This window comes from Mandrillus leucophaeus, unplaced genomic scaffold, assembly GCF_000951045.1.
Source record: "Mandrillus leucophaeus isolate KB7577 unplaced genomic scaffold, Mleu.le_1.0 Scaffold622, whole genome shotgun sequence".
Lineage (NCBI taxonomy): Eukaryota > Metazoa > Chordata > Mammalia > Primates > Cercopithecidae > Mandrillus > Mandrillus leucophaeus.
Genome location: NW_012106720.1, coordinates 1,358,208 through 1,380,836, shown reverse-complemented (window position 1 = coordinate 1,380,836; position 22,629 = coordinate 1,358,208). Strand labels below are relative to the sequence as shown.

At 40.9% G+C, this 22,629-nt stretch overlaps 1 protein-coding gene across 4 annotated transcripts in view; it reads right to left on the bottom strand.

The window, feature by feature from the left end:
• Positions 1-6,917, bottom strand: part of STK33 (serine/threonine kinase 33) — a 216,821-nt gene extending 209,904 nt beyond the window's left edge. The window contains exon 1 of one of the 4 annotated variants that reach the window (XM_012000249.1): positions 6,711-6,917. The gene's annotated coding sequence lies outside the window, so the exon portion shown is untranslated. Of the gene's footprint in view, positions 1-6,373 lie in introns of all 4 variants that reach the window. The other 3 variants (XM_012000250.1, XM_012000247.1, XM_012000248.1) reach the window with 3 other exon arrangements.
• Positions 6,918-22,629: the final 15,712 nt, after the last annotated feature.

Here is a 22,629-nt window from a genome sequence, read left to right as displayed (position 1 = left end):
TCATCAACTGATGAATGGATACACAAAATGTACCATACAATGGAATTCTATTTGGTCATAAAAAGGAATAAAGGACTGATACATACTACGACAGAAATGAACTTTGAAAACATCATGCTAAGTGAAAGAAGTCAGATGCAAAATGCCACATATTGTATAATTCCATTTATATAAAATTTCCATAAGAGGCAAATCTAGAGAAAGACTGATGTTTGCCAGGCGCTCAGGGAAAGGGAGAACAAGGCATGACTGCTATTGGATGTGAGGGTTCTTCTTGGGGGTGATAAAAATGTTCTGGAATTAAATAGTAGTTATGATTGCCAGTGTCACTACTGTTTAACTAGTGCGTACTTTAAAACGGTGAATTTTATGGTATGTAAATCATATCTCAATAAAAAAGGTGAGGTGCAACTATAAAAAGGCGCCAAGTTTACATATTGTATGTACCATCAAAGAGATATGACAGAAAAGCAATAAAGAAGTTAACTTGAAAATCACTGCTGGATATTGGTGTTTACTTTTATAATAACAAATATGAAAAATATTGAATTTTATTGCCATAAACTGAAAACCAAAATAAAGATGACTGAGAGGAAAATTAATTGGATTTCCATGAAAAATATCCAAGGATAAATATTTGCTTTCTTCCCAACATTTCACCTGTTTGGAAGCTGAGCTCCTTACAGCAGATATAAGAGCCTCGATGTTAGATTTGCTGGCAGCAAACAAACTTGAAAGAATTCAAGTCTAAGAACCTGAGCCTCAGATGCACTGCCTTTGGTAAATGGTAAACGGATTCTCTTCCAGTGAGCTCTGTTGTAGACAAGCATTCTACCATGATAATGACAAAGTAACAGAGTAGAACTTTCAATTTTCAACATCTCAACCTTGGAGACTGCATGAACATTTTACTTAAGGCTTTTTTATAAGTCTCTGAATTAATATGTGTGAGTCCAAATGGCCAGTTTTTCCAAATAATCATCAACTCATGTTAAGAATACTGAATCACAGCAAACTTTTCACACATACACTATAAAAGTAAAGATATAATACAATATTCTAGAACTATGCCTGGCATATGATCAGCGCCCCATAAATATTTATTGAATGAATGTTTATAATAGTCAATATTGTTTACTAAATAACTTTATCAAAAATAAGGATCAATAATAGTATTCCTAAGTGAACTTATCTTTATCAATAGAAAATTGTTTTTTCTTAATTTATTTCTAATGTAATACCACATCCTTATTGACCTTAACTGAGAAGTCAATGGTTAAGAAAGATCATTAGTTCATTATACATAGAAAGGACATTCTAATTATTAAAATTACTGCCCCTCACCTTGTAAACCTTTTAAAATAAAACAACTTCAGGTCAATAAAACTGTGGGATTTGTGAGGTTAGTCATTTCTTATGCACTCTACAATGTATTTTAGTTAATAAACTAAGAAAATATATATTAACAAAGCTTAACAATAAGATGTCCATTCTTCATATTCTAGAGCTCTAAGATAAACAAAACACAATTAGCCTCACTCATATATAGTGGAGTTTAGCAGGAAAGGAAATTCTTTCTGAATCGCATCTTAAGGCATACCAATTTAACAACACCAAAAAAGTCAGCAATTAATTTTATATTGCATTTTCCATTTTGTAAGCCTCTTTTTGAAAACAGGGAAGTTATTTCTCAGTATTTAACAACTAGAGGTGTTTGAAGTACTACATAGTATCATCAGATGAATAAAAGTAGAAAATAGCTCCAGAGAACACATCTTCTCTTTCAGAAGGATACTTCTTCTGTAAGTCTCTAAGGATAAGCTTCTACAATGTGTGACAGATAAGTCAATGGTTGAAACAGCCATCAGTTCAAACAACTATCAGAAACAGCCTTCCTAAATCTCCCTTACAGCAAGCAGTATAAGCTCTTTTCTAGTCCTTGATTCAAGGACACATGAGGAAGACACAAGTACCCACCTTTGTATCATCCTCTTTTAGGTTTTTTATTGGACATCACACTACTCAGCTTTCTTGTACTTATTTTACCTCTTGATTTGCTGACATTACAAAATAACATTTTTAAAGAAAATGCAGATAGGTAGCTGTTCTCTTCATGGGAAGGACTTTCTAAGAATAAAAGCAATGGATCATAAAGGAAAAGATTAACAGGCAGACAACGTAAAATTGTTTTAATTTCTATAAATCATAAGCCATCATAAATGAAAAGGCAATTGTGGGGAAAATGCCCCACATCGAAGGGTTAATATCCTCATTGTATCAAGAGTTCATATGGTTCAGTGCGTGGCCAAGACAGTGCCCCCAGCATTCCCTCGTCCTCCATACAGGAAACTGCAATGTCTCCGCAAAAAAAGAGATTGCAGCTTCTCTCCTCCAGCTTTGAAAACTACTCTGCCTTTCCTTATCTGTCTCGGTTTTTGCCTCCTACCTGGATGCTCTCTTTCTTCCAAGCCCTGTTTGACTCAAAGTTCAGATAAACAAGCAATCAGCCCGGTCTTGATTCCAGATTTTTCCCCCAAGAAACAGCCTCTGAAACAGTTTTCTACCTTGCCATGTAGCCTACAGGCAAGTAACAACTCGCCCCATGCTCCAGGGATAATTTATCCAACTAATTCCAGCCAAAGCCCAGAATAGTGGCTCCTGCCTGGGCTGGGGAAGATAAAAATCAAACAAACAATTGATAAGAAAAAACTAAGACTCTAACACAAAAACCATCAAAAAGCTTTTGTAGGCAATTCACAAAAAAGAAATAGCCAATAGCTAACAATAAATTTCTTAACACTTAAAACATATTAATAATGACAGATGTGAGTTAAAATAAGGAGGTGCCATTTTATTTTATTTTTATTTATTTACTTAATTTTTTTTTTTTTTTTTTTTTTTGAGATGGAGTCTCACTCTGTCACCCAGGCTGGAGTGCAGCAGTGCGATCTCGGCTCACTACAAGCTCCACCTCCCGGGTTCACGCCATTCTCCTGCCTCAGCCTCCCAAGCAGCTGGCACTACAGGTACCCACAACACGCCCGGCTAATTTTTTGTATTTTTAGTAGAGACGGGGTTTCACCGTGTTAGCCAGGATGGTCTTGATCTCCTGACCTCGTGATCTGCCCACCTCGGCCTCCCAGAGTGTTGGGATTACAGGTGTGAGTTACCACGCCTGGCCAGGAGGTGCCATTTTTATCTGTGAAATTAGCAAAGTTTTTAAAATAATAATGCTAATATGGGTGTCATAAAACTGACGGTGGCAATGTAAATTGGCATAATCTTTCTGAAAAACAGTACGGCAATGTTTCGAGGTTTTGAGAGCATTCACAATGTCCCTGCCCTTTGACCTCCCTATAATTTCATTTTTGGGAACTGATTTTTTTTTTTTTTTTTGAGACAGGGTCTCACTCCATTGCCCAGGCTGGAATGCAGTGGCAAGTTCACTGCAGCCTCGAATTCCTGGGTCAAAGAGATCTTCCCACTTCAGCCTCCTCAGCATTAGGGGCTGGCTACAGGTGCATGCCACCACACCTGGCTAATTTTTTTATTTTTTTAGAGATAGGGTCTTGCTATGTTGCCCAGACTGGTCTCAAACTCCTGGCCTCAGTGATCCTCCCACCTCAGCCTCCAAAAGTGCTGGTTTTACATGCATGCATCCCCATGCCCAGCCTAGGAACTGACCTGAAGTAATCAAAAATGTAGCAAAAAGATTTAAGTGTAAAGACATCCATTATTACATTTTGTACCTGAAGTCTAAATATTCAACAATAAGTAAATTGCAAATAAATTATGTTTCATCCATAGTGTGGGTTATTACTGAGCTAATAAAAATGATATGAGAACTGACCTTTTTATAGTACTGATGAAGGACCATTCCCTGTTCTACACAGTTAACATGTACTAACTCATTTACTTCTCAAAACAGCATGACATGGAGCCTGTGACATAGGCAGGTGCTAGTATCATCTCCATTTTACAGTTGAGGAATCTGAGGCCAGAGGAGTTAAATGATGGGCTCAAGGTTACACTAAAGCAAAATCACATCTGAAATTCTCATCCTCATCTGAAATTCTAAAACCCAAAAATCTCAGAAAATCAAGTGTTTTCTTTTTTTTTTTTTTTTTTCTTTTTTTCAGAGACAGGGTCTCACTCTGTCACCCAGACTGGACTGCAGTGGTGCAATCATAGCTCACTGCAGCCTGGGGTTTGCTCTGGGGCTCAAGAGATCCTCCCACCTCAGCCTTCGGAGTAGCTGGGACCATAGATGCACACCACCACGCCCGGCTAATTTTTTAAAAATTTTGTAGAGATGGGTCTTATTATGCTACCCAAGCTGGTATCAAACTCTTAGCCTCAAGCGATCCTCCCACCTAGGCCTCCAACAAGAGTCAAGTGTTTTCATAAACCTGTGGCAAACTCATTTGCAAAACGAGATCTAAACTGACAATGAAACAATGTATTATCTCTGTCCCACTTAGAGCGAATTCATTTTACTAAAGAGAAGTTAATGTGTTTGATTACAAGGTGCTGCCCCAGATCCCACTAGACATGATACAGGGTCTATACCATGTCATCTTCCGATAAAGTGAAAATTCTGAATTTTAAAACACAACTAGCATCATAAGTTTTCAGATAAGGAATTGTGACAGAGCTGGGATTCAGATCTAAGCTGTCCGCCTGTGCTCCTAACCACTATGTGATATTTTCAGAGACTGTTTAATGACATAGGAAAATGCTTATCATTCAAGTATTTACACAGACAAATTTTAAATTGCGATTGTGATTAAGTGCTACTAAGGAGAAATCACTGGTGTCAGAAGAACCTATGTTAAGCAGGTTTGTCCTAGACAGTCAGAAGCAGTTTTCCTGAGGAAATATTTGATCTGAGATGTGAATAAGAGTTAGAAGAGAAGAAGGAAGAGCACATCTGGCAGGGAGACTATCATATGCAACAGCTCTGTGTAGGAGGGAAAATGGCACAAAAGTCTGAAAAGAAGCCAATGTAGAATAACCATTTGCCTCAGTTTGCCTGACAGAGACCCAGGTTAGACCTTTTGTCCTAGTATAAATAATAACTTTTTTTTTTTTTTTTTGAGACAAAGTCTCACTCTGTTGCCCAGGCTGGAGTGCAGTGGCATGATCTCGGCTCACTGCAACCTCTGCCTCCTGGGTTCAAGCGATTCTCAGACCTGCCTCAGCCTCCCGGGAAGCTGGGATTACAGGCATGCACCACCATACCCAGCTAATTTTTGTATTTTTTAGTACAGACAGGGTTTCACCATGTTGGTCAGGCTGGTACTTTCTATTTCTCTCAAAAATATCTTGGTCTGGATGGTCATGTACACGGTCACCCAACTTCTAGGCCACATTAAGAGTTCTGTCTTCATCCTAAGAATAACCAGAAGCCATGATGGATTTTGAGCTAGAGGAGGGGGGGAGGTAGCATAATCAAACTTTAGTTGTTAAAACACTACTGCTGCTGCAGGGCAAAGAATGGATGGGAATATTGAAAGGAAAGGGTAAATACCTTTAGATTAGTTAAGAGGCTACTACTGGACAACAGATAATGGTAGACTGGTCTAGGGTGATAGTAGCAGAGACACAGATACTCAGATAGATTTGAGATTTGGTTTGAAGATAGATAAAATGAATAGAACTTGACGATTGTTTAGATATGGAAAGGAAGAAAGTACGAGGTATCAAGGATGAGGCCAAGATTTCTGATTTGCAAACTAGATAGAGGTTGGTATGACTCATTGAGAGTGCAACTGAGATTTACACGAGCTAAAAATTTAAATGTGCGATATATCTGCATATTCATCATAGTCTAAAGGCATGGGCCTGGAGAACAAGGAAACAGTTTAGGTTCAAAACTTGCTGATGTTCCTTTCCATTCACAGAGCCCTCTTCCAAGGCAGGACCATCCTATTTTCTGGTTGGATATTGGAGTCATTTGGTGGTCAAAAAAGAAGGTCCTCCTTAGCTGGTGATATGGGACGGGGAGCACCAGACCACTTTTAGCATGCAAATATCCCTTACAACTAATGCTCAAGTGCTTTTTACATGTACGGTTCACAAAAGAGCTTCACATATAGGTTCACTGAAACCCACGACCTTATGAGAAATTAATAGTCTACATTTAGGAAGCTGAGGGAGAGTGCTTAAATTACCTGTCCACACAGCCAGTACGGGGCTGCTTTATGTCATCCTATCACCTCCTATGTGCATCCTCTAGGTGTAAGAGACTATCTTAAGGGCAACAAGAAACCTACCATATAATGAGGTCCTACTAGGTACCAGGCTCTAGGAGATTTAAAAAAAGAAAGAAACACACCTTCAGAAGTTCTAAGGATGTTTCGCACACACTTACCCTACAGTAAGTTCGCTTTATACTTTCAAAAAGTTTCACGTCCCAAGATGGGGTGGAGGTGAGACGGTGGAGATGAACCGGGGCAGACAGAGACCACCCCAAATACAGGACCGGGGGAAATGGGGTCCCAACGGCTGGGTCCCGGGAGACACTCGGAGGGGTCCGCGGGTTCAGCCCGGTCCCGCCGCTGGGGGGTCGCCAGCCGACCGGCAGCGAGAGACCCAGAGGCCCGTTTGCCCACTACGTTGCCATAGCAACGGCCTGGGCCGGCTGCGCCCCGGGCCACCCGCCCCATCCCGCGGGCCCGCCCTGAGCTGTGACTCCAGGGACCACTCACCGCGGCCGGCGGACGGGCGGGTCTCCTACAGGTGCGCACACTTGGCGCAGGCTGTCGCTGAGCCCAGAATTCTGCACCGGGAGAAACTTTTCGGCCCGCAGAACAGCCGCAGGCCGGTGGACGGGGGCCGCGCGGGGACAAAGAGCGGCGGCGGGTGCAAAGCCCCTTCTCCAAGCCGCGGGGCTGGCCCAGAGGTGCCGGCTGCACAACGGCGCCCACGTGCCCCGAGTGCAGCCCCAGGCGCGCCCAAGGGCAGCTCCCCTTAGAAACGGACCTAATATCCCGTCTGGGGCACAGAGGAGCAGCCGTATGTTACGTAAAATAAAGCTTTGTAGTAGGGATATCACAGTACTGAGGTGATTAATGCTCAGGCCACTCTTCTCGCTCGGGGTCAAGCCCTCAACCCCCAGCCCGTTGGAGCTAGGGCTGCAAGCCTTGAACTGCAGTGGGTGGGGAGCTGGCCTAAAAAGACGGGAAAATGCTGGGGGGAGGGTGTTTGTCCCCAGGCAGGGGCTGAGAAGACTGACAGATCAAATGACAATTCTCAGGGATATGTTTTAGCTACAAACCTATAAGAACCATCTGAATGCCCCATGCAACAGAGGGTCCAGCTGTATGCTAATGCATTTATTGGCCTGAACTAGGAATGGCTTCTGTGGTCCTGGGTCCTACTCTTTAGCAGCTGTGGGAAAGAAATTCAACTCTCCTAATACTAGCCTAGTTATTTGAGGCAGATGTTTTCTAATATTAGACTGATTGGTAGCAAGTAACTTGATACCACGGCAGGTGGATTCATTGTATTGCTTGCGGAGAGGGTACATTTGGCAACTAGTTCATCCAGTCCTTTTCATCAAAAAACTCAAAATGGTCATAATGGGTGACTGGTAACTTCAAACTTCAAACTTCAAACCACCGGACTAGGCCGGGCACAGTGGATCACACCGATAATCTCAGTACTTTGGGAGGCCAAGGCAGGAGGATTGCTAGAACCCAGAACTTCAAGACCAGCCTGGGTAACACTGGGAGACCTCCGTCTCTACAAAATTCAGAACTACCTGGCCACCAAAGGGCTGCAAGAAACCTACCATATAATGACGTACTACTAGGTACTAGCCTCTAGGAGATTAAAAAAGATCTCCTAGGATAGCCTCCCCCATCTTAAGGGCATTAATCACATCTGTAAAGTGCCCTTTGTATATAAGGTAACATATTGACAGGTTCCAGCCTGGGTGATAGCCAGCCCTGACTCGAAAAGCAAAAACAACCACTGGACTATGTTTTGCCCTGGATTAAACCAGACCATCAAAAAACTGTATGTTTGTACCACTTCGTCTTCACCATTGCAACATTGCCTGCACCAAGTCATGTTTAGCACTATGCCATTTGCTTATATTAAGAGACGCTGTTTAAAAAATATTCATGATACCTCTACATTTACTAGAGGGATTACTTGAAGAATGTTGTTTATTACATCTCTATAGCAGAATCCTACCAGCTTGTCTAGTCCAGAGCTTTTCAAACTTTTTTGAGCACAATCCATCAAAATAAATATGTTTTACATTATCACTCAATACACATGTATTCATATATTTAATAACTGAAACAAGTTTTATAAAACATTACCTGCATCACATGCTATGCACCCTGATACTTTTAATCTCTTTTGAAGACTAGTGTCTACCCACTGATGGTTTCTTGACCTTCAATGCAAGTTGCATTTTAAAAACAGCAGTATAACCAGATGTCTTTTTCTGGAAACTAGCCCTGGATCCTCAGACAAGGTAACCAGGCCACCTGGCTACAGTTGATTGCTCCAATAGTAGGGACCTGACTCAAGATAAGGCAATCATATCCCTCTCTCCCAGGAATTTGGAATTAGGATGGAGAGATTTCAGTCTTTCTCTAGGAAGCTAATGTGGAAACATAGAAACATCTTTAAAATAGAAAATCAGAGGCTGTCAACAGACATACTTTTCCGCCATGTGGCCAAAAGAAATGCAGAAAACTAGGCTGCGGGGAAAATGAGAAACGAACAGGAAGGTTGAAAAAGATATACAGAGAGAAGAGACCAAAAGAGTTCTGACAGCTTTCTATTCCTAGTCATGGTATTTTCTGAAATGAATTGTATTCCTGCCTTTGAATTCCACATAGTATTTCCAAGTCTTTGGAGTTGGGAGGAGGGGCCTACCACACTAATGTAATCACCTATATGCCCTGTTTAAGAGGGTCAATGCAAGAAATATATTTCAATCCTGAGGGCCAGAAAACAATACTTTCCCTAGAGACACTGACATGACTTTTCTTTATAAAGAAAGCAGACCATGAGATTGATCACATTTCCCTTTCACCTTGACTTCTAGGAAGACAGCACCCAAATTTGCAACTCAATTTTAATAACTTTGTCAAACTACAGTTTGCATATCTGCATCACAACTTTCTCCTGTTCTCTTTCATTTCCCCTCATTCCTACTTTCATCTTTTTGTATGTTTTTGTTGTATTGACTATTATTTTAAACTGCTTCAAATATTTGTACTAGCTGTTTCCTGTTTCTGTAAGGCTCTGCCTCTGTAGCTCCTCAAGCCTGGTTCCTTATCATTCAGATCTCAGCTCACTTGCCACCTCCTGAGAAGCCTTCCTTGATCTTCCTACCTAAAATAGCCCCACACCACAGTCTATCACATCACCCTGCTTTGTTGTCTTAGACCACTTAACACCATCTAAAACAAGCTGCTTATTTTCTTTGTTTCCTCACCAGAAGCTAAGTTCTAAGACAGCATGGACCTGGCCTCTTTATTTATTGCTTGTTCCTAGTGCCTGGGAACAGTGCCTGGAACTTAGTAGCTAGTTAGTAAACATTATGGAATTAATAAATAAAAGATTTAATAGAAGAAAGAAAGGGAGGGAAGAAGGAAGAAGGAAGGGAAGGAAGGAGGGAGGGGGAGGGGAGAGGAGAGAAAGGGAGGGGAGGGTTGAAGGAAAGAGACTTCGTTGAACATGGTAAGACATAGATGGATAGGTAAATAGGTGGATAGATAGACTGACAAATAGACAAATATTCATTTCCAGTGTGCAAATGTCACTATTATTTATAGAGAGGAACCAGAGGAACTATACAAGAAAGTAAAATGTACTTGATTCCCTAAAATATATACACGAAGATCCTCAGTTTCCTTGGATAACTCTTGACATAATGCCTTAGACCATTTTTTTAAGCATTCAAGTCGCTCAAGGCAGCTGCATTAAATATTAGGGCTAGTAACCATAGCTGAAGTCATCAATTCTCAGTGAGATAATGGATTGCAACACCTTGACCACTAACATGACAAATTCTTAACACTGCCAAGGAACTTAGTCTATTCTAGGGGTCATTACTACACAACAGTCTGCTCTCATTCTATTCCTGTAATTATTAATGTCACCACTAGCAACAAGTGTTATTTACATGTTATTTACTTAAACACTCTATGGTAACGTTATTGTTACAATGCAATATCAAACTGCTTGACATTTAAGGAAGAGAAGCCAGAATTGAAGTTTGTCAATAAAACAAAACACAGAAGCAATTAGCACAGTTTGTCCCTGGGTTTGCTGACCCTGTTGTAAAAATACCAGAATTTGTGGGGTGAGTGGAGGATTTCAGTTTTCTTAAGTCAAGAAGCAGTGGATTTATACATGTAATAAGGTTATCTCTGCTATTCAAAAAATTTTAAGAGACTCTATATAAGAAAAAAAACCCTATAATTTTTTCGTTCCATAAAACAAATTAAGAGATGCTTAGATTATTACGTGTTATATTAAGATTTCTCCCTTCCTTCCCTCTCTCCCTCCCTCTCTCTCTCTCTCTCTCTCTCTTTCTTTCTTTCTCTTTCTCTTTCTTTTCTTTGAGACAGGGTCTCACTCTGTCACCCAGGCTAGAGTGCAGTGGCACGATCTCAGCTCACTACGGCCTCAACCTCCTGGGCTCAAGCAATCCTCCCACCTCAGTCTCCCAAGTAGCTGGGACCACAGTCATGCACCACCACGATTGGCTAATGTTTGTATTTTCTATAGAGACAGGGTTTCTTCTTGTTGCCCAGGCTGGTCTTGAATGCCTGAACTCATGCAATCCACCCACCTCTGCCTCCCAAAGTGCTGGGATTACAGGTGTGAGCCACCGTTCCTGGCAAGATTTCTTAAATGGGAACATATCTTTGAGAAGGATATAATACAAAGTGTAACTTTTTCCTATTGAGATCTTTCTCTGATTACTGATAGGCTCTACGAATTTATATGTCTTTCCATTTGTTCTCTTCCCCTACTTTGACAAAATAAAACTATACCTTATCCATATAGCTCAAAAATGAAATAAACATTTGGCAATTAACTCAGTGTGTCTCATCATTTTGGATATCTAAACTAGCTTTTTTTGTTAGATAATAATTAGAGTTCAAGTTGGTGCACGCCAAATGTTCATGGATTGGAAGACTTATATTGTTAAGACAGCAGTGCTCCCCAAACTGATCCACAAGTTCCTTACAATCCTTATCAAATTTTCAGTGGTCTTTTTTGCAGAAATTAACAATCTGATCTTAAAATGTATATAGAAATGAAAGGGACCCAGAACAGGCAAAACAATCTTAAAAATAGAAGCAAAGTTGGAAGAGTCACACTTCCTGATTTCAAAACTTACTACAAAGCTACAGTCATCCAGACTAGATCATTCAGCACTGTAAGACAGGGCAAGAAAAAAAAAAAAGGCTGGGTCATACCGGTATAAGAATAGACATAAAGATCAATGAAGTAGAATTGAGATTCCAGAAATAAACCCACTTACCTATGGTCAATTGGCAAAGATGCCAAGGCAATTCAATGAGGGAAAGAGTAGTCTTTTCAACAAATAGTGCTGGGAAAACTGAATATCCACATGCAAAGAAGTAAATTTAGACTATACCTCACATCAAATATAGAAGTTAACTCAAAGTGAGTCAAAGATCTAAATATAAGAGCTAAAACTGTAAAACTGTTAGAAGAAACATAAGTATAAATTTTCGTGACCTTGGATTAGGCAACGGTTTCTTAGATACAGAACCTAAAGCAAAAGCAACCAAAAGAAAAAAAAACAGATACATTGAACTTCATCAAAATTAAAATTTTCGTGTTTCAAAGAACACTATCAAGAGAGTTAGAAGACAACCCACAGAAAAGGAGAAAATATTTGCAAGTCATATATCTGCTAGTGGTCTAGTATCTCAATTGCATTTTGTAAAGTACTCCTACAGTTTAGCAGTAAGAAAGACAACCCAGTGTTAAAGTGGGCGAAGGATCTGAGTAGACATTTTTCCAAAGAAGGTATACTAATGGATGGCCAATAAGCACAGGAAAAGATGCTCAGCAACATTAATCATCAGAGAAATGCAAATCAAAACCATAATGAGATACCAGCTGGCATACTGGTATGTGCTAGCCCAGCTACTTGGGAGGCTGAGACAGAAGGATTGATCAAGCCCAGGAGTTGGAGTCCAGCCTGGGCAACATAGCAAGACTCCCATCTCTAAAAATATAAATAAATAAAATTAAAACCATAATGAGATATCACATCACACCCACTAGGAGGGCTATAATAAAAAATCTGGAGAATAACAAGTGTTGGTGAGGATGTGGAGAAATTGGAACCTTCATACATTGCTGATGGGAATGTGAAACAGTACAGCTGCTTTGGAAAACACTCTGGCAGTTCATTAAATGATTAAACATGGAGTTATTATATGACCACTCCTGGGTATATGACCAAAAGAATAAAAAAACATGTCCACACAAAAACTTATACATGAATGTTCACAGCACTATGGCAGTTCATTAAATGATTAAACATGGAGTTATTATATGACCACTCCTGGGTATATGACCAAAAGAATAAAAAACATGTCCACACAAAAACTTATACATGAATGTTCACAGCAGCATTATTCATAATAGTCAAAAAGAAGAAACAACCCAGCGTCTAACAATTAATGAATAAAATAAGCAAAGACAGTATATCCATATAATGGAATGTTATTTGACCATAAAAAAAATGAAGTACTGACACATACTACAGTATGGATGCCCCTGACAACATTACGCTAAATGAAAGAAGCCAGACACAAAGGGCCATATATGGTATGATTCCATTTATATGAAATGTCCACAATAGGCAAATTTATATATATAGAAAATAAGTTAGCAGTTGCCAGGACAGGGAAAATAGGGAATTGGGGAAGACTGCTAACAGTTATGTAGTTTCTTTTTGGGGTGATGAAAATATTCTAAAATCAGACCGTGTTGATGGCTGTTCACCTTGTAATATTCTAAAAGCCACTGAACCGTGCTCTTTAAAAAGGTAAATTCTGGTCAGGTGCAATGGCTCACACCTGTAATCCCAGAGCTTTGGGAGATCGAGGTGGGAGGATCGCTTGAGGCCAGGAGTTTCAGACCAGCCTGGGCAACAGAGCAAGACTCTATCTCTACAAAAAAACATTTAAAATTAGCTGATGCACATGCAGATGATGGTGTGCATCTGTAGGCCCAGCTACCTGAGAGGCTGAGGTGGGAGGATCATTTGAGCTCAGGAGTTTGAGGCTGCAGTGAGCTATGATCGCACCACTGCACTCCAGCCTGAGCAACCGAGCAAGACCTTGTCTCTCTCTAAAAATAAAAAATAAATAAAAATTAAAGATGAGTTGTATAGTATATTAGTGACATCTTAATTTAAAAAGTAAAAACTAAATAATGCTTCATATTTTACAGATTCTAAAACCACATTTTTTTTCACTTTTTAACTTCTGGAAATCGGGTTGCCTCTGATTACATATTACTATTGCTGTTAGCCAGGTAGCAGTCCTGATATTGTGGCATAAAAACCTTTTGTTGACACTTTCCTGAAGAACCAAGAAAGTACCTACATTTATGTGCCTTAGTTTTAATAAAATACTAGGTACTACTAACCCACCTAATAATATCACTAATTCTGTGCCTAGGCACTGGCCCAAATGCTTTATGTATTTTAATTTAATTCTTACAATAACTCCATGAGGAAGGTACTGATGAAGAAACAGAAGTACAGTCTGCAGGATCAACTTGTCCAACACCACATGGCTAGTATGTGTGAGTCCCATCCGGGCTGTCTGTTCCAGGGGCTGTGCTCCTGACCATTTGGCATCACTGCCTCCCTTACCTGTAACATGCTATGAGTGCAAGTCAGCCTTAAACAGCCTTTAAGGTTCCCGGAAACAAAGTTGGCCAAGAGCGTAACTAAAGCTAATAGTCTTGCGATTATCTCATGATAAAAACACCATTCACTTGGAAGTTTGATTCATTCATCGAAACATTGTTTGGCTATGTCTACGGAATTTCATGGTCAAGAACTTCGTTTACTGAGCACAGATAAAAGGGAGTAATTTTTTTCTGCTTTGCTAACATGTGAGTAAAGGGAGCTGGAGCCTTAGTCTAGACCCTCACCAGTTTTCCACCAGGTGACTGCAGAGATTGATCTTCTTGTCCTGTGAGAAGAGCTGAGTGAGGGGCAAGCCCAGCCAGGCTCAAGCATGGGAATGGATGGACAAAGTCCCTTTTACTCACATGTGAAGGATATAGACACAGAGGGAAAGCCACCAGAAGTCATCCCAGGAAAGAATGCAAGGTCAGATCTGGGGCACACTTTCTACCACCCTGTCACTGATATCCAATGTTGATAATTTAATGCAAAGTAGATCATAGGAAGACTGGAAGGACTCCTGAGGTTTCTGGGTGTCTGGCATGCCTGGGCTCTTGAAAGAAGATGGATTGTGCCACCTCCAAGAAACTGTAAGCAGAGGGAAAAGATAGCGAAGCCCTTCCTGTCCCCATACTGCCAAGGCTCTTAACACACCCAGTCCTGCTGAGTCCCCTCAGAGACCAGATGCCTGTTCAGAATGGTCGGGGAAACCCAGCTGGAGCCTGACTGCTTCCAGTGGCCTTAGTTCCTTGAGGGCAGAGTAGAGGTGAAGTCTGGACTCAGAGGCCTCCAGTGCCTCTGCACATCCTCTTACGAAAGCTTCAGTGGCATTTTCCAGCCATAGACAAAAGTGGCTCCTCCCCTCCAGCCTAGGCCTCTAAGCCAAACACAGTCCTATCAGAAGAGAAATGATGGAAGCAAAGGAGACAGCAGAAGACACACTCTAATGAGGCAGGACACAGACTCTGAATTGTGTAACAGAAAGAGGGGTGGGCAGAGGAGCTACCTGGGATCACTATCATTTAATTCTTTTTTTCTTCTTAAATTTTTGTTTGGAAATAACTTCAAACTTTTATAGAAAAGTTATGAAAATTAAAATAGTTTTTTAAAATGCCCATATATCTTTTTGTTTTGTTTTGTTTTGTTTTGAGACGGAGTCTCACTCTGTCATCCAGGCTGGAGTGCAGTGGCACAATCTCTGCTCACTGCAACCTCTGCCTCCCAGGTTCGAGTGATTCTCCTGCCTCAGCCTCCCGAGTAGCTGGGACTACATGCGCCCGCCACTATGCCCAGCCAATTTTTTGAATTTTTAGTAGAGACGGGAGTTCACCATGATGGCCAGGCTGGTCTCAAACTCCTGACTTCATGATTTGCCCTCCTCGGCCTCCCAAAGTGCTGGGATTACAGGTGTGAGCCACCACGCCCAGCCTGTTTTTTTGTTTTTTGTTTTTTGTTTTTAATAGAGAATCTTGCTTTGTCATCCAGGCTGGAGTACAATGGCATGATCATGGCTCACTGTAGCCTCAACCTCCTGGGTTCAAGCATGGAGTCCTGCTTTGTTGCCCATGCTGGTCTCAAACTCCTGGGCTAGAGTGAGCCTCCCACCTTGGCCTCCCAAAGCTGTGGGATTAAAAGTGTGAGCCACCCAGGTGGGAGCTAAACATGTGTACACATGGACATGTTGAGTGAAATAATAGATACTAGGGAATACAAAAGGTGGGAGGGGTTGAGGGTTGAAAAACCTATTGGGTGCAATATTTACTATTCAGGTGATGGATACACCAAAAGCCCAGACTTCAGCACCACACAATACATGCATGTAAGAAACCTGCACTTGTATCCCCTCAATATATTTGAATCAATAATTTTAAAAGAAAAAAAAAATGTGAGCCACCGTGTCTGGCCCCATATGTCCTTCACCCAGATTCACCTATTAAGATTTTACACCAGCTGGGCATGGTGGCTCACGCCTGTAATCCCAACAGTTTGGGAGGCCGAGGTGGGCGGATCACAAGGTCAAGAGATTGAGACCATCCTGGCCAACATGGTGAAACCCTGTGTCTACTAAAAATTAGCTGGGTTTGGTGGTGCGTGCCTGTAGTCCCAGGTACTCAGGAGGCTGAGGCAGAAGAATCGCTTGAACCCGGGAGGCGGAGGTTGCAGTGAGCCAAGATCACACTATTGCACTCCAGCCTGGCCACAGAGCAAGACTCCTTCTCAAAAAAAAAAAAAAAAAGAAGAAGATGTTACACCATTTGCTTTTTTTATAGCGCTCTGTGTGTGTGTGTGTGTTTAATTAAAAAAAGATACACATCTACAGTTTTGTTCTGTACTATTTGTAGGTGAGTTACATACACTAAGGCCTTTGACTTCTAAATACTCCAGTGCATATTTTCTAAAAATGACAATATTCAATTATATAACCACAGTTCAGTTATCAACTTTAGTACATTTAACATTGATACAATTATTTCATCTACTCTCTATATCCCATTTTTTCAGTTGACCCAAGAATGTCCTATTACATTTTCCTCACTCCACTACAGGACCCAATATAGGGTCAGGAATTGCATTTAGCTGTCACGTCTCTTTAGCCTCCTTGAACCTGAACATTTTCCTAGCTTTTCTTTGTCTTTAATGATAGGGACATTTTTAAAGAATCCAGTCCCCTATCCCCTGCCTTTACTTGATATAACGTCTTTCATTTTGGGTTTGCCTGATGTTTCTCTGTGATGAGATTCAGGTTCTGCATCCTTGGCAGCAATCCTGTATCATGGGTGACATCGTGTCCTTCTCACGGCATTACATCTGGGTGCACAGTATGTCCTACCTGCCCCTTTTTGGTGATGTTATTTTGAGCACACAATCAAAATCGTATCTGATTTCTCCACTGTGTAGTACTCCAATTGCTGTATATTTTTTCCTCCCTCACAACTTTTCCTGCACAACAATGAGCAGTCAATGGAGAGACAATTTAAGACTATGCAACTATCCTGCTCCTCATCAAAATTTCCCCCTAGGGGTTAACCGTTAACAAGTTTTCTGACGTTTCCTGGAGCTAAATGAGTGCCACTGGCGCCACCTATGGGGCTTCCAGCACACTGCAACACGGGGAATGAACCTTGGACCTCTCTCACTCTGCCAGTTGTCTGGCGTCCAGGAACTATTTCAGCCCTAGACATTTTGAAAGATCCGATAGATATCTGAGTCGCAAGCCTGAGTTCTAGTCCGGACACCACCAATGACTCATGAGGAACCTTGGACAAGTCTTCTTAAGACTTATGTTCCTAGTGAAATGGGGAGTTGGCTGACGGAGACCGGAGTTATACATTCAAGTGATACTTGAGCAACTACAGGCACTGTTCCAGGATCCGAGCAAGATTTCTGCTGTCAGGGAAGCTTACACCCTCTGTGACTCGGACAGTGAGCAAGAACACAAGACGAGGAAAAAGATAAACATACATCATAGTAAGTGCTATGATGACAAATAGAAAAAGATAAACATACATCATAGTAAGTGCTATGATGACAATAAAACAGGAATGTGAGAGAGAATGCCTGGGTCTGCTTCAGATTGTGTGGTTCGAAAAAGCTCTCTGAGGAGGGGTGTAAGCTAAGATCTAAAGGGTGATTGGGGCCAACCCCAACCTTAAGAAATTTTGGCGGTAGAGCCTTCCAGGCAGAGGGAAAAGAGTCGAGGATGACTAGGGGTTTGGTGCTTCTTCCATATCTATGACTCTCTGGGGGTGTGGGGGCAGGGACAGGAGACTCCCAGGTGTCCCTGTAGCAGAGCAAGAGAAGGATAAGAGAGAGTTGTGTTCTCCAGAATAACAGGGAGTTCTAGAGGTGGTGACAAATGACATGACTTTTAAAAGATGAGTAAAGATTTTGAAAGGTAGATTATAGAACAAAAAAAGACATTCCATGTAGGAAAGGGGAAGAATGGGAGGCAAACAGGAGTCATTGGCTATGACAATTCTGAAATCCAACTGGGCAAATATTTTGAGGGCTTCCTAGTCTGTTCGGGAATTATTCATTATTTTCTGATTCAGGTCCCTGGAAGTAGCTCCCTTGTCTGTTGTTCTCCTTATCCCTTGGTTCTGCCCTCTAAGAGGTTCTTCCCGTTTTAGTGTCCCTGCTGATGTGGGGCTTGCGGCATAAACTTCTTTGGGGATTGAGCAGCCTTCTCAACTCTTAGGCGTGTTAAGAGCCTGGGCATTCTCTATCATAGATGATTGAAAGCCCAAGAGCCATTTAATGTCTTCAACAGTTATTGTTTTCTGTTAGTCTAGGCTCATAATTCCCCTGGCAGTAAAACACTCTAAAAACCTCATCATGGGCCGGGCACGGTGGCTCACACCTGTAATCCCAGCACTTTGGGAGACCTCAGGCGGATCACCTGAGGTCAGGAGTTTGAGAGCAACCTGGCCAACATGGTGAAAACCCATCTCTACTAAAAATATAAAAATTAGCCAGGCATGGTGGCGGGCACCTGTAATCCCAGCTACTCAGGAGGATGAGGCAGGAGAATTGCTTGAGCCCAGGAGGCAGAGGCTGCAGTGAACTGAGAGCTTGCCACTGTACTACAGCCTAGGCCACAGAGCAAGACTCCATCTCAAAACAAACAAACAAACAAACAAACACACCTCATTATGTGTCTATCTATTTAAATGCAGGCAGCATCACTGGCCGAAAGCTATACCCACAATTATTTTTGAGAACTACAGTAATTCTACCCTATTCACAGGGGATATGTGCCAAGATCTTCAGTGGATGCCTGAACTATGGATGGTTCTGAACCCAATATACTGTATACTGTTGTTTCCCAACATACCTATGATGAAGTTTAATATACAAATTAGGCACAGCTAGAAACTAACAATAACTAATAATAAAATAGAAAAAGTATAACAATCTACTGCAATACAAGTTATGTGAATGTGGTCTCTCTCTCAAAAATCTTACTGTACTGTACTTACCCTTCTTCTTATGATCTGTTGAGCTAATAACTGAGAAGGCTACTAAGTGACTAAGGGTGGGTAGTATATATAGTGGATACACCAGACAAAAGTGATGATTCATGTCCCTGGCAGGACAGGGTGGGATGGAGTGGGGGTAAGAGATCTCATCATACTACTCAGAATAGTGTGCAATTTAAACCTCATGAATTGTTTATTTCTGGAATTTTCTATTTAATATTTTCAGACTGCCATTGACCACAGGCAACTGAAATCATAGAAAGCAAAGCCAAAGATAAGGGGAGTTCACATGCCCATGCCTTGCGCCCTCTCTCTCTCTCTCTCTCTCTGTCTGTCTCTCTCTATCCCTCTCCTCCTCCTCCCTCCACACAGGCTTTGGTGGAAAAGCTACGTCCTTAGAATTTTTTCCCTGAATGTTATCCAGCTAAAAGATTTTACTGCACACTATATTCTTAATTTGTTATTTTCCCTGAAGTACCTTGATCCATTCAAAGGTTTTAACAATGAATATTATGCCAATATTTTTAATATGATCCTTACCTCAAGGCTGAATCTTAATGGGCTTTCAACTCTAAATTTTATCTTAGTCTTCAGTGTCAAGAAGCAATTACCTCTTCAAAAACCTAAGTCCTTGGATTTTTGTATACTATGTATTTTCTTTCACTCCTTAAAAACAGGGCAATTCTTTTCTGAACTCATGTCTTTCTTGAAATAGCTTGATAAACAGAATATCAACCAATGTAGGCTACCAATGTTGTTTTCCAATCTCTTCCCCTCTGTTGAAATTCATTAAGTACGTGATGTGCCTCCCAAGTTATCTCAGACTATAGTTTTACCAAATGTTTTTCCACTGCATAACATGAATCACTATCCTTCTAGTCACTAATATCAGTTTCCTTGCTACCTGCTTGCTAGGCCAGTGCCTTGGATCTTAGTGTTTCGTTATTGATTTTTTTCCCCAAGGAAACCCAAGCTTCTTTGTACTATAGGCCAGCTTATTCTGCAGTAATGAATAACACACAATTCTCACTGACTTACAACAAAAGTCCTCATTCATGCAAAATTTGCTGCAGATATGGAAAATATTGCAAAGCATATGTTATCCGTGTATTAGCACAGCACACCAGACTAGTTCAGACATAAGCATCTTCATATCAGTGCATGCTTTCAGAGTCACCTCAGTAAGGGAAGAGAGAAATTAAACAGAGAATCAAGCACTGGTTCTATTCAACATAGCAATGACCTACATCACTGCTACTCTCATTGGCCAATTCAAGTCTCATAAATACACCTGAAATAAGTAAGTGGTGTGCAGTAGTGCAATCTTCCCACGCACTCAGAAGGAGAAGAGTGCTAGAACCATTGGAAGGTAACATTTACATCTTCCCCTCTGCTGTTGGTAGGATCTTCCCTGTCGTGAGTGTTCTACAGTTTCATTGCAATATGTTTCAAGTTTCTTTTTATTTTTCAAGTGTATTTTGTTCAACATCTTATAGCTATGAATTCATGTCATTCATCACTTCTGGACAGTTCTCAGCCATCATCTCTTCAAATGTTCTCAATTGTCTCATGATATTTTTAGTGTGTTTAAACCAAGACGCAAATAAATTCTATATATTGCAATTGGTTTATATGCTTTTTAAGGCTCTTTAAGGTTTCCCCTCCAACTCCCTTTTTTCCCTTTGTAATGTAAACCAAGTTGTTTCTTCTGTCGTCCTCGGAAACTGGATTTTGCTGAGTGGATCCTTGTGAAGTCATTTAAGGTGTTCCTCTATTTTCTTCATTTCCTGTCAATTGGAAATTAATCTGTAAATTCGTAGATGTAGAGACTTGTTTAGGTTCAGATTCTATTTGTTTATAAATTCTTTATAGATGATGTTGTGTTCTTCAATCAGGAGACATACAATGTCTGATCGTCTCTTTTTTGGTGATGTGAGCAGCCATAGATGATCATTCCCTAGATTCATTCATTCATTGAGGGCTAAAAAAAATGGTGATATTTTAAATCTATCAGTCCCTCTTCAATTACTGTGAAAACTTTTTAAAAGAGAAACTTTCCCTCGTAAATTATTTGGTTACCAGAGATTCAGTTTATGTAGGAGAGAGAGGATGAATGCTTTATTAAGCTAATTAATAAAATTTACTTTTTATGTCTTCATTGAGACAGGGTCTCGCTCTGTCACCCAGGATGTAGTACAGTAGGACAATCGTGGCTCCCTCCCTGCAGCCTCAACCTCTTAGGCTCTAACGATCCTCCCACATCAGCCTCCCAAAGTGCTAAGATTACAGGTGTGAGCCAGCATGCCTGGCCCTAGTTAATAAATTTCAAAAGTCACAGAGGCACTGCCTTGGCAGAATCTTTAATATAAAGCAACATTGTCAGTGGGCCACACCACAAATGGGAACCACTGGAACAAATGAGGAGCCCTAGATACAAACAACTGCTTCCTCCAGCATCAGGCCTTAGCCCTTAGGCTGGGGCAAGACCGAGGCTGTGGTGTTCCTGTTTACAAGCAAGAAGCAGATCTTTATTTTCTCCATGAGTGTGGAGCTTGGCTTCAGCAGGTCTTACGTCTCTGACATAGCTGGAAACCAAGGGTACATCAATTTCCAAAAAAGCTTAGGAATATCCTCCCAGCCCGGTGAGCAAATAAAGCACTGTTTTTGGAATACTGGTTATAATATAGAGTCAGCTGCTGTGAAAAACAAAACAAAAATAAACAAAAAACACCCCAGACTGGATGCCCACACCTATAATCACAGCACTTTGGGAAGCCAAGGCAGGAGGATCGCTTAAGCCCAGGAGTTCATGGCTGCAGTGAGCCATGATCATGCCACTGCACTCCAGCCTGGGTGACAGAGCAAGATCTTGTCAAAAAAAAAAAAAAAAAGAAAAGAAAAAAGAAAAAGACAATAGATACTGGCAACAATTAGCACTCTCTGTTACAATTGCAGAGCTGTCTCTAAGGGGTCCCCCTCTCCAACCTGGGCATAACTCCAAGGCCCATGGATGAGAGTTCTTCCCAGAGAACAGGCATTCTTATTCTAGGAAGCCCTACATCAAACATGAAGCTCCACCAACAGCCTGTGGTAAATATAGTTTTTACTGCAAATTTTTGAAATTATTTTTATAATTTGGCTTTTTAATTATTTGGCTAGGAGTAACTCATTTAATTTATACTGGGCTCAGGTTTCTTGGCAACTATCTTGTATATATAGAATTTCTTATGAAGTGAGAAACTCTAACTTACAAATTGTTTTCAGGTATAACATAATTTTTATGAAGCTTTATAAAATTGTTATAAAATTAACAATTATAGCTTTAACATGATATATAGACATTTAATTAGACATTTATCTATAATTTGCCATCTTTTATTTTATATTATTTCAGGACTTTTTTTTTTTCTTGAGACGGAGTTTTGCTCTTGTTCCCCAGGCTGCAGTGCAGTGGTGCAATCTCGGCTCACAGCAACCTCCGCCTCCCAGGTTCAAGCAATTCTCCTGCCTTAGCCTCCTGAGCAGCTGGGATTATAGGCATGCACCACCAGGCCCAGCTAATTTTGTATTTTTAGTAGAGACGGGGTTTCTCCATGTTGGTCAGGCTGGTCTTGAACTCCTGACCTCAGGTGTTCCACCTGCCTCGGCCCCTCAAAGTGCTGGGATTACAGGCATGAGCCACTGCACCCGGCCAGGACTTTTTTTTTT